Source organism: Pogoniulus pusillus, chromosome 1 (assembly GCF_015220805.1).
Source record: "Pogoniulus pusillus isolate bPogPus1 chromosome 1, bPogPus1.pri, whole genome shotgun sequence".
Lineage (NCBI taxonomy): Eukaryota > Metazoa > Chordata > Aves > Piciformes > Lybiidae > Pogoniulus > Pogoniulus pusillus.
This window is the reverse complement of record NC_087264.1, coordinates 33049184-33058622: the sequence shown is the minus strand read 5'-3', so window position 1 is coordinate 33058622 and position 9439 is coordinate 33049184.

The window sequence follows — 9439 nt, the reverse complement described above, 5'->3', positions numbered from 1 at the left end:
CTGTGAGAAAACATCTGTCCCATGCATACCACCAGATCAACTGCAGCAGATACATAAATCATAGAATGATTCTGGTTGGAAGGAAGCTTCAAAGGGCATCTAATCCAAATCCCCTGCAGTCAGCAGGGACATCCTCCACTAGATCAGGTTGCTCAGAGCCTTGTCAATCCTGACCTTGAATATCTCTGGAGATGGAGAGTCAACTACATCCCTAGGCAACCTGTTACAGTGTTCTGGCTTCCTCATGATGCAGAACACATCCAATCTAAATCTACTCTGCTCTCATTTCAAACCCTCGTAGGCTTTGCAAACAGTCCCTCTGTAGCTGCCTTGTGTCCCCTTCAGGTACCAGCAGGCTGCTATCAGGTCTTCCCAGAGCCTTCTCCTCTCCAGGCTGAACAACCCTGAGCTCCCTCAGCCTGTCCTCCTAGCAGAGGTGTTTCTATTCCCTGATCACTGTAACAAACAAAATCCTTGTAACAAACCACACCACAAGTTTACGTATCGAGCAACATACAACTCTGAGGCAGTGACACATTCAGCTGCCTTATAGAGGTCATTTGTCATGCTGGTGTTTCCAAACACAGAGAAGTAGGGCAAGCTTTTCAAACCCAGCTGCCTGAAGCAATCCATCTATCCACCTAGCCAAGAACCTTAACTGAGCAGCCTAATTTCTAGATGCAAACATTTAGTGTCTGAGACCTTCTAGAATCCTTTGCACCGGACTATATTTAGCACACCTGTAAGTAGCCCTAAAAATTAAGCACCAGGGCAATTTAAAACCAGTGGCTTCATTTTCAGTGGTAACACAGAGGGATGCACTCAGCGTCTGGTTGCCTAACCAGCAAAAAGGTCACACTTTCTTAAATGCTCAGCATATAAAATAGAGCAAGAGGACAATGAGGGGAGGGTGTGCAAGGAGCCATGTAGAGATGAGCCAGGATGGATTTGCTGCGCCAGGGAGAGGACAGGGGCTTCAGCCTGGCATTGAAGTGTTCAGGTTTCAGAATTTTGGTTTATTATTTTTAGTTTGTAAAATATTAAGCTTTATCTGAGCGCTTTGGCATTCAGAAAGATACAGAAACCAAGTTCCTGTTTACTGTAACTACCTCTGATCAGTTCCCTGAGGGTGGCAAGTTTGTTCAGCTGCTCTGTGACAAGCACATGAACAGACAGCAGACAGAGCTCAGTCTCTTACTGTTGGAACCTCATGGTTACAAGCATGCTAATAAGGACAAGAGCAGTCACAGCCTTGAGTTACTAAAACCAAATAAGCATCCAGGTAGGACCTACCCCTTCATACTGCAGAGGCCAAAACAAATTTTTCACCCATGGGAACTAATAAACCTCCATACTCAGACAACATGAACACAATGACAAGTCACCTGTAGAAAAAAATCATGCAGCAAATGGAACACAAACCCCATGAGGAGAGGCTGAGGGAGCTGGGGGTGTTTAGCCTGGAGAAGAGGAGGCTCAGGGGGGCCTCACTGCTGTCTACAACTGCCTGAAGGGAGGTTGTAGGCAGGTGGGGGTTGGTCTCTTCTGCCAGGCAACCAGCAATAGAACAAGGGGACACAGTCTCAAGTTGTGCTGGGGGAAGTATAGGCTGGATGTTAGGAGGAAGTTCTTCCCAGAGGGAGTGATTTGCCATTGGAATGGGCTGCCCAGAGAGGTGGTGGAGTCGCCATCCCTGGAGGTGTTCAAGAAAAGCCTGGATGAGGCACTTAGTGCCATGGTCTAGATGACTGGATAGGGCTGGGTGCTAGGTTGGACTGGGTGATCTTGGAGGTCCTTTCCAACCTGGTTGATTCTATTCTATTCTATGTTACATTGCACAGTCTGAAGAAAGGGGGAAAAAAAGAGTCCAGTAAATGGTGGGATGTGAGAAGAAAACAGAGCTTTGCTGTCCTTATGAAGCACCCAGATGCTACTTGAGAACTGTGAGATGTTTTTGCCAAGGAAACGTTGAGATGTTTTACTTTGATGCAACTGGAAACCGAAAACTAACTGCTTGCAATAATACAACACAGCAGCTGAACACTCTTTGGGACTGTAAATTTACCTGTTGGAAAACTGCTGCTCCAAAAGCATTTCACAGAAAATGGACTGCAGCATCAAAGGATTTCACTTGAAGAGGGACAAATCCATGTTAATGGGGAAGAAAGGCTGGGCTGCAGATATTGGTAGCCAAAACCAACAAGCTTCCTTTCACTAGATCTCAAAGAATAATTTTTAAGCTGAGGACTGGCATTACAGAAAGCCACCAAAAAAAAAACAAATCCCAGTGCTGGAAGTGAGAGCATATTTCACCTCCAGCCCACTCCAAAGTGGAGTTACTGGAACTCTTTCATCATCTCAAATATTTTTTTCCCCATTTTGTTTATCTCCTACTTTCAAAATAGGTAAGCAAGTATCTTCCATGGGAGTCCAAACACAAGAAATATACAATATTTGTATAACAATACATTCACAACAGAAATACACAATGTATACATCTGTTAATTTGGTAAATATAGAATTCAATGTGTGCTAGTTTGAAGCAGAGTAGAATGTTTTGGTGAAAAAGATCATAGGCTGTGAAAGGAAAACATTTACCTTTCTGTATATAATTGTATATACTCTAAATATCTGCTTGTATATTGTGCTAGCTGTAAATAAATAGCTTCATTTATATTCCCAGAGCCAGCTGAGTCTAGTCTGGGTGACTTCTAAAGTGTGTGAGGATGTGGAACACCCAAACCATCACACAATGCTCTCTGAAAATCAATGTTTCATGTACACCACAGTGCTGAAGCAAATTAAGCACAGTTTCCATTAATGGCTATGTTTTAATTCCACCTCTCCAATATCCAAATACTCTTCTGGGAAAGAAAACCAAAGGAAAAAGGCGTTTTTAGAGTTTGTCTAGATGTTATACCCATATTCTAATAACCAAATAACATAATTGCTGCTTTGAAACTATTGCTATGCTGCAAGAAAAGCATAGCAGATACAGCATAGCTTAGAGATGAACCTGGTCTTCTATTAGCTAAACCAGGCAGAGTTAGATGCAGCACCTCAGCACTACAAATAGGACACAAGATGTAATGCCTTGTGACAGACTTCTGCTGGATTTTTGTGTAAACAAAAACATTTGCTGATCATTTTAGGCGTGCAAATGGTTCTCTAAACAGCAAAGTGTCCATTAACAACTGTAATCTGGAAGTAATCGCCAAGTAACTGTGGCCATGGAAGAAACTTAATGTTAAGTGCCCAGCAGGTTTTATCAGAATTGCAAATCACAAGCCACAGTCTGGTTCCCAACTTAGTGTTTCCACAAAATTTAGGAAAGAACAGAGACCTGAAAGTATCAATGAAATGCAAACAGAGGGCTGAAGGTATCAATGAAATGCAGCAATATGCTCTGAGTCAAGCCCCTTCAAAAGAGTATCTCAATTCAATGATACAGGCAACACACTAGCAACAGCAGAAAAAGCTCATCTGTTCAGTGCATAAATGCATGCTCTAGGCCAAGAAAGAAATGGATAAGCCCTTTTAATAACAAAGATACTTTCTCAGTTTTCCTTACCTGGTGATAACTCCAGGGACAGGGATCTGCTGGAGAGGGTCCAGCGGAGGGCTACGAGGATGATTAGGGGACTGGAGGAGTATGGCTTATGAGGAGAGGCTGAGGGACCTGGGGCTTTTTAGCCTAGAGAAAAGAACATTTAGAGGGGATTTGATATATGTTTATAAGTATCTGAAGGCTGGCCAGGAGCAGGTGGACAGGGTTTTCTCACTTGCTCCCTGTGATAGGACAAGGAGCAATGGGTGTAAGTTGCAGCACAAGAGGTTCCGCCTCAACACAAGGGGGAACTTCCTTACTGTAAGGGTCACAGAGCACTGGAATAGGCTTCCCAGAGAGGTTGTGGAGTCTCCTTCTCTGGAGACTTCCAAGGCCTGTCTGGATGTGCTCCTCTGTGATCTGTGTTAGGTAGTATTGTCCTGCTCTGGCAGGGCGGTTGAACTCAATGATCTCCTTGGGTCCCTTCCAACCCCTAGTATCCTGTGATCCTGTGATCCAAGTGCAGTATCAGACAGTCTAATTCCATGAGTATTGGAGCAGTGAAAATACTTCCTTCAGACCAGCCTAGACATCTCTATCTTACTTGCAGAGTAACTTATCCAAGTGGTTTACCCAGGTCCCAGACAGGTACATCCCCTGAGATACCTTTTTAGAAGCTGTAGCAAAGCAGAGCCCTCCCACCAAAGCGCACGCATGCTAGTGTCACCTCCCAGAACACAACTGCTGAGTGTTTGCCACCTGCACTCTGTGCTCACCTTAGAGCAAAGGTCAGCAGAACTCTGCCTGGCAGCGGGAAGGCTGGGTGGGACTTCCTCTTGAACATTTAAAGCCATTTCTCTGCTACACTTCCAGGCCATTTACTGCTGCTGCAGGGAAAAATCAGATTTCTTTGTAAAGGTCTCTCTCCATAAGAAGCAAGGCCTGCATGAGTATCCACAGGCTGCTGAGACATCCAGTCTGGTATTACTTATCTGCCCTAATATTACTGGGGGGAGGTTACCCAAAAAAGGATGCTGCAACAGCTGAGACTAATGGAGGTCTGGAAGAAAATCCTTCTTCAGCCAGAGCTAAGATTTCTGATTGGCTGACAGAGCATATATGGGGGTACAGGAGAAGCATCTGATAAAACTTGTTCCATCACAGCCCCTCGAGCTTTCTGCGGCTTAGGAACCTCCTAAACTAGAAGACTTAACCTGAAGCCTTTAAGATTAAAAAGCAGCAGGTGGTGGACCTGCTTTCAATAATGCCTGTGCCAAAGGTTCCTATCCACTGGATGCTATGACACTGACAGCTACTTACAACCACTGAGGAGGATAAGAGAGCCTACTGCCAAGGCGCAGGAGAAGAGTGCGTGATGAATGCAGAGCCAAATTTAACGTTTCAATCTTGATTATTAGGGAAAACAGTACTTCATCCATCAAATTTACACCTCTCCTATCTACCTGGGTATTTACTGGCAGATTTCTATGCTGTGTAAGCAGAACAAACAAGGCAGTGGCAGCAGCTGCAGGAGCTCTGTGATAAGCTTCTGCTGTGTCTATATGTGCATAGGTGTGCTGGGCAAAGAGGTTTTACTGCCATGTAACTCCAACTGCTCCTAAGCATCAATCAGGCATGACAAGCTGCAGCATAAGATCAGGTTCTCTCCAGTGCACATTTCCATGAGCACAAGAGCATCACCATTGCTCAGAGAACAAAATGGCTCGACCTGGGCTGCAGTGGGTGGGAGTGCAGCCTGCTGTCCTCCAGTATGTAGCATACTCTGCCATGACTCCCTGCAGCACACTGCTATGAGTAAAAAATCATTCAGGAGCACTGTTACATCCTATTAGAAAGCAAAGCCACTGTATTAAATCAGGAATATCACAGTATCACAGTATCACAGTATCATCAGGGTCTAGGGAGTTGACTTAAAATTCCTTTCCTGTACACATCACTTGTTATTTTTTCAATTAAACTCATCCAGTATTGGAATACAGCATAACTGCATTTCCTTGAGTACTCTCGCAGGCATTTGAACATCTGGAGGTAAAAAAAGCAACAACAGAGAAGGAAAGATGCCACACAGGTTCCTCATATCGAGCTAAATAAAATTCCACACTCCCTACATGCTGCTTCAAATTGGATGTGAAATATCTGGGGAAAGAGAGCTGTAGAGCTTGAGACTATCAAGACAGAATAAGGGGTTGTGAAAGTGCATAAATATATTCAGGGGGAATCTAGGAAGTATAGGCTGGATGTTAGGAGAAAGTTCTTCCCAGAGAGTGATTTGCCTTTGGAATGGGCTGCCCAGGGAGATGGTGGAGGCACTGTCCCTGGAGGTGTTTAAGAAAAGACTGGATGAGGCACTTAGTGCCATGGTCTAGAGGACTGAATAGGGCTGGGTGCTAGGTTGGACTGGATGATATTAGAGGTCTTTTCCAACCTGGTTGATTCTATGATTTCTGTCACCTGCAAGAGGAGTTTCTCTTCTGGGTTCCAATTTCTGTTGCTTTTGATGCTAAGTTGATATTACATTTCTTTTGCTACTTACACCATATGTATCTCAACTCTTTTGCTTATTCTTAATTGAAATAAGATTAATGAAATTCCTTTTCAGAATTTTTAGTGTCTTCAAAAGCTTCCCACTTTCAACAAAAGGTCTGCATGAGGACAGAAATCAGATAGAGTGTGGGGAAAACAGATAAGCAGAGAGAAAGAAAATTCAGGAGGAGTTATCTGAGTAGGCTCTCTGTCCTACCAGCTCAAAGGCAATCAAGTGTTTGTCAGTTGTTCCTGTGGTCCACAATCACTTCCCAGAGCTGTAACTTACATTCATTTTTTACATATTTTATGCATAAAGCTGCCTCGAGCATTGTTGCCTTGTACAAGTTGGTCTTGCTCAGCACATCACAGAGGGTCTCAGTAACCTTGGCTGAATTGCAAGAGTGAAGCTTTTTACACTCATGAACTCTTCTGGAAGGAAATAAAAATCATGAGTGAGCATTTCTGCACTGCCAAACACCATTCTGTTCCTTCTCATCTTCCTTTTCTAATGGAGATGGTTAGCATAATCATACTTAGGGCTGTCACTTCCTGTGCTCTTATCTGTGGGTAGCTTCCTGTCTATAAATATAAATAAGCCTGAGGTCTTCTCTTACCTGAGTTGGCCTTGGGAGCATTTTTTGAATCAACATTTTGCATGAAATGCAGGAGTTTGATGTTTAAAAGTTCCCTGCAGAACTGCTGTGGTACAGCAGCCAGGGTAGGGTTTCCACTACATTAGTCTGGCTGTCTTGTTGTCTTACACGTACATTGATGGATTAAATCCCACGAAGGAAGGAACCATGAACAGACTGCAGTGATTGCTGTCATTTTCAAAGGACAGTTTGTGCCAAAAGAGGCTACTGATGTGGCTATGTTTATTTAGCAGCAAAGCAAGACATAAAAGGCCTGAGCCCTAACTCACAGGTGATCACTTAAATCACGAGCACTTTGCTGCTTGCAACCCACTTTCTGTTGTACATTTAGACATACATAGAATTCATAGAATCACAGAACATTAGAGGCTGGAAGAGACCTCCAGAGATCATCCAGTCCTACTGCCTTGCTAAAGCAGGATCACCCAGGGCAGGTCACACAGGAATGCATCCAGGTGGGTTTGGAAAGTCTCCAGAGAATGATGGTTTGTGATTGAATCTGTATCTGTGAGTTTTTCTGTGCCTCACACACTGAAACTAATTGTGACAACATTCTCAGACTGCTCTTCCAAATTCTGCTGCAGTGTAAAGTGAAATGGTTTGCACTTCCATGTTAAAGGTAAACTCACTTTTAACTGAGGACTGATGCTGTACTTTTGCACCATTAACAGTTGGGAGCTTCCCAATGTGTCTGGTATCACATTCAAGACATGGCTAAAGCCTCACACAGAGCTGGTGGAGCAAATCCAGCGGAGGCCACAAAGATGATCCAAGGGCTGCTCTGCTGCAAGGATAGGCTGAGGGAGCTGGGGTTGTTCAGTCTGGAGAAGACTCCAGGGGGATCTCAGAGTTGCTTTCCAATACCTGAAGGGATCCTACAGGAAGGCTGCAGACTTTCCATCAGGGTGTCTAGAGACAGGACAAGAAAGAATGGTCTGAAGCTGTGGGACAGTAGGTTCAGACTTGAACTTAAGAAGTTCTTCAGTGCAAGGGCGATGAGACTCTGGAATGGGCTGCCCAGGGAGGTTGTGGATGCTTTTTCCTGGGGGTGCTCCAGGCCAGGATGGATGAGGCCCTGAGCAGCAGAGTCTAATTGAGAAGTGTCCTTACAGATGATCTCTAAGTTGCCTTGCAACTAAGCCAATCTATGATTTTATGATTCTGTGATTTATAAACAGAGACAGTGTAAAATAAGTGTAGGTAACACCTCCTCACCACAACAGTAGCCAGGGAGCAGTGTTATGTTGTGGTCAGCACCTCCAGTGGCTGCTGTCCAGCTATTGGACTGTTTCCACAGCTGCAAAACAGTCCTATGTGCATGGATGCACAGCTGCATCCATGGAGGCAAAGTATTGTTCCTGTGTCGCCTGCTCTAGGTGATCCTGCTCTGGCCAGGAGGTTAGGCTAGGTGATCTTTAGAGGTCACTTCCAAGCCCTCTACCTTCTGTGACTCTGTGTTGGTTCAACTAGCTGTGTGATTGCTTTCCAAGTTCTGCAGCCTGGAAAGGCAGTTGGCCCACTGGCTATAAAAATACACTGCCTGGCTCAGCTTCTTATTGTGATGTCAATGGACTCAGGAAATACATTACCTCCTGGGACAAAGGCACAGTGGCTGATGAGAGCAAATGGCTTGGTTTCCTTGAAGTTCTTCTGCAAGTGGGGTACAGTTGCCATCCTTTGATCTCTGGAAGAGGAATGAAAGCTTTGGTTCTTAGACTTGGCACAATGCCTGCAGCATGGGAGGATTTGCTGGAGCCCCATTGCATACCAGCTCTTCAGAACTCTTTCCTTGGTTCACGTGCCCTTTTCAGCAGCATTATCCCCAAGATGGGAAGCATGTGGAGCGTGGAAGAAACATATACATTCTTTCCAGCCCTCCATTGGACAGAGCCCAAATTCCTTGGTGTAGGAGGGCTGTGAGGTTCAGAACTGAAGGAAGGGTTCTGGCAGACACAGCCAACTGGAAGGAGAGCCATCCACAGACAGAGTTCCTTCCACAGATGAATCAGGGTGAAATGATTTTACATGTTCCTTCATTGTCCTTCCCACCTTGTAAACATTCCTATACCCTGTCTGTAAGCCCTGCATAAAGAAGTGCTAATAAGCTTATGTCAGTACTGGAAATGGTTTCTCCCACACCTAAAGAGCCAAGTTCAACCCACATGTAATTCCACTCACTTTAATAGCTTTGCAGAAGGAAGGACACTGCCCTAGTAAGTCCACCCCAAAGCTGCAGATTCTGCTGAAAACAGCTGCCTGCCTTGTGAATAGGATAAATCACCACAGCTCTCAGTTGCTCAAGCCTTTGCAATAGACTCCTCTTCACCTCCATATGCAGTTCTGCCTGCAAACCTCTAAATGATCTGGACACCAGCTGCTTGAAAGTCCTTTAAGCCCCATTATAGAAGATAAGGACAGCAGAGCAGGCCTTGCTCTCTGTTTTTAAACTGTGTCCATCAATTGTGTATCTGTGTTATGTTTCTACTGTGTTTGTATTTTATTTATCCCACTGCAAGGCACTTCCTGATCAGCTGCACTGTCCAAGGAGGGGTTTTGTTTGGGTTTGGCTTTTTTTTTTCTGATATATTTCTTGGTTTACAGAAGGAAAGAATGAGTATTCACCTTTCTTTACTCACTGAGTCTCAAACTAGAACTAGGATGTAGGTCAGGGTGAACAGATGCACACAGAGGT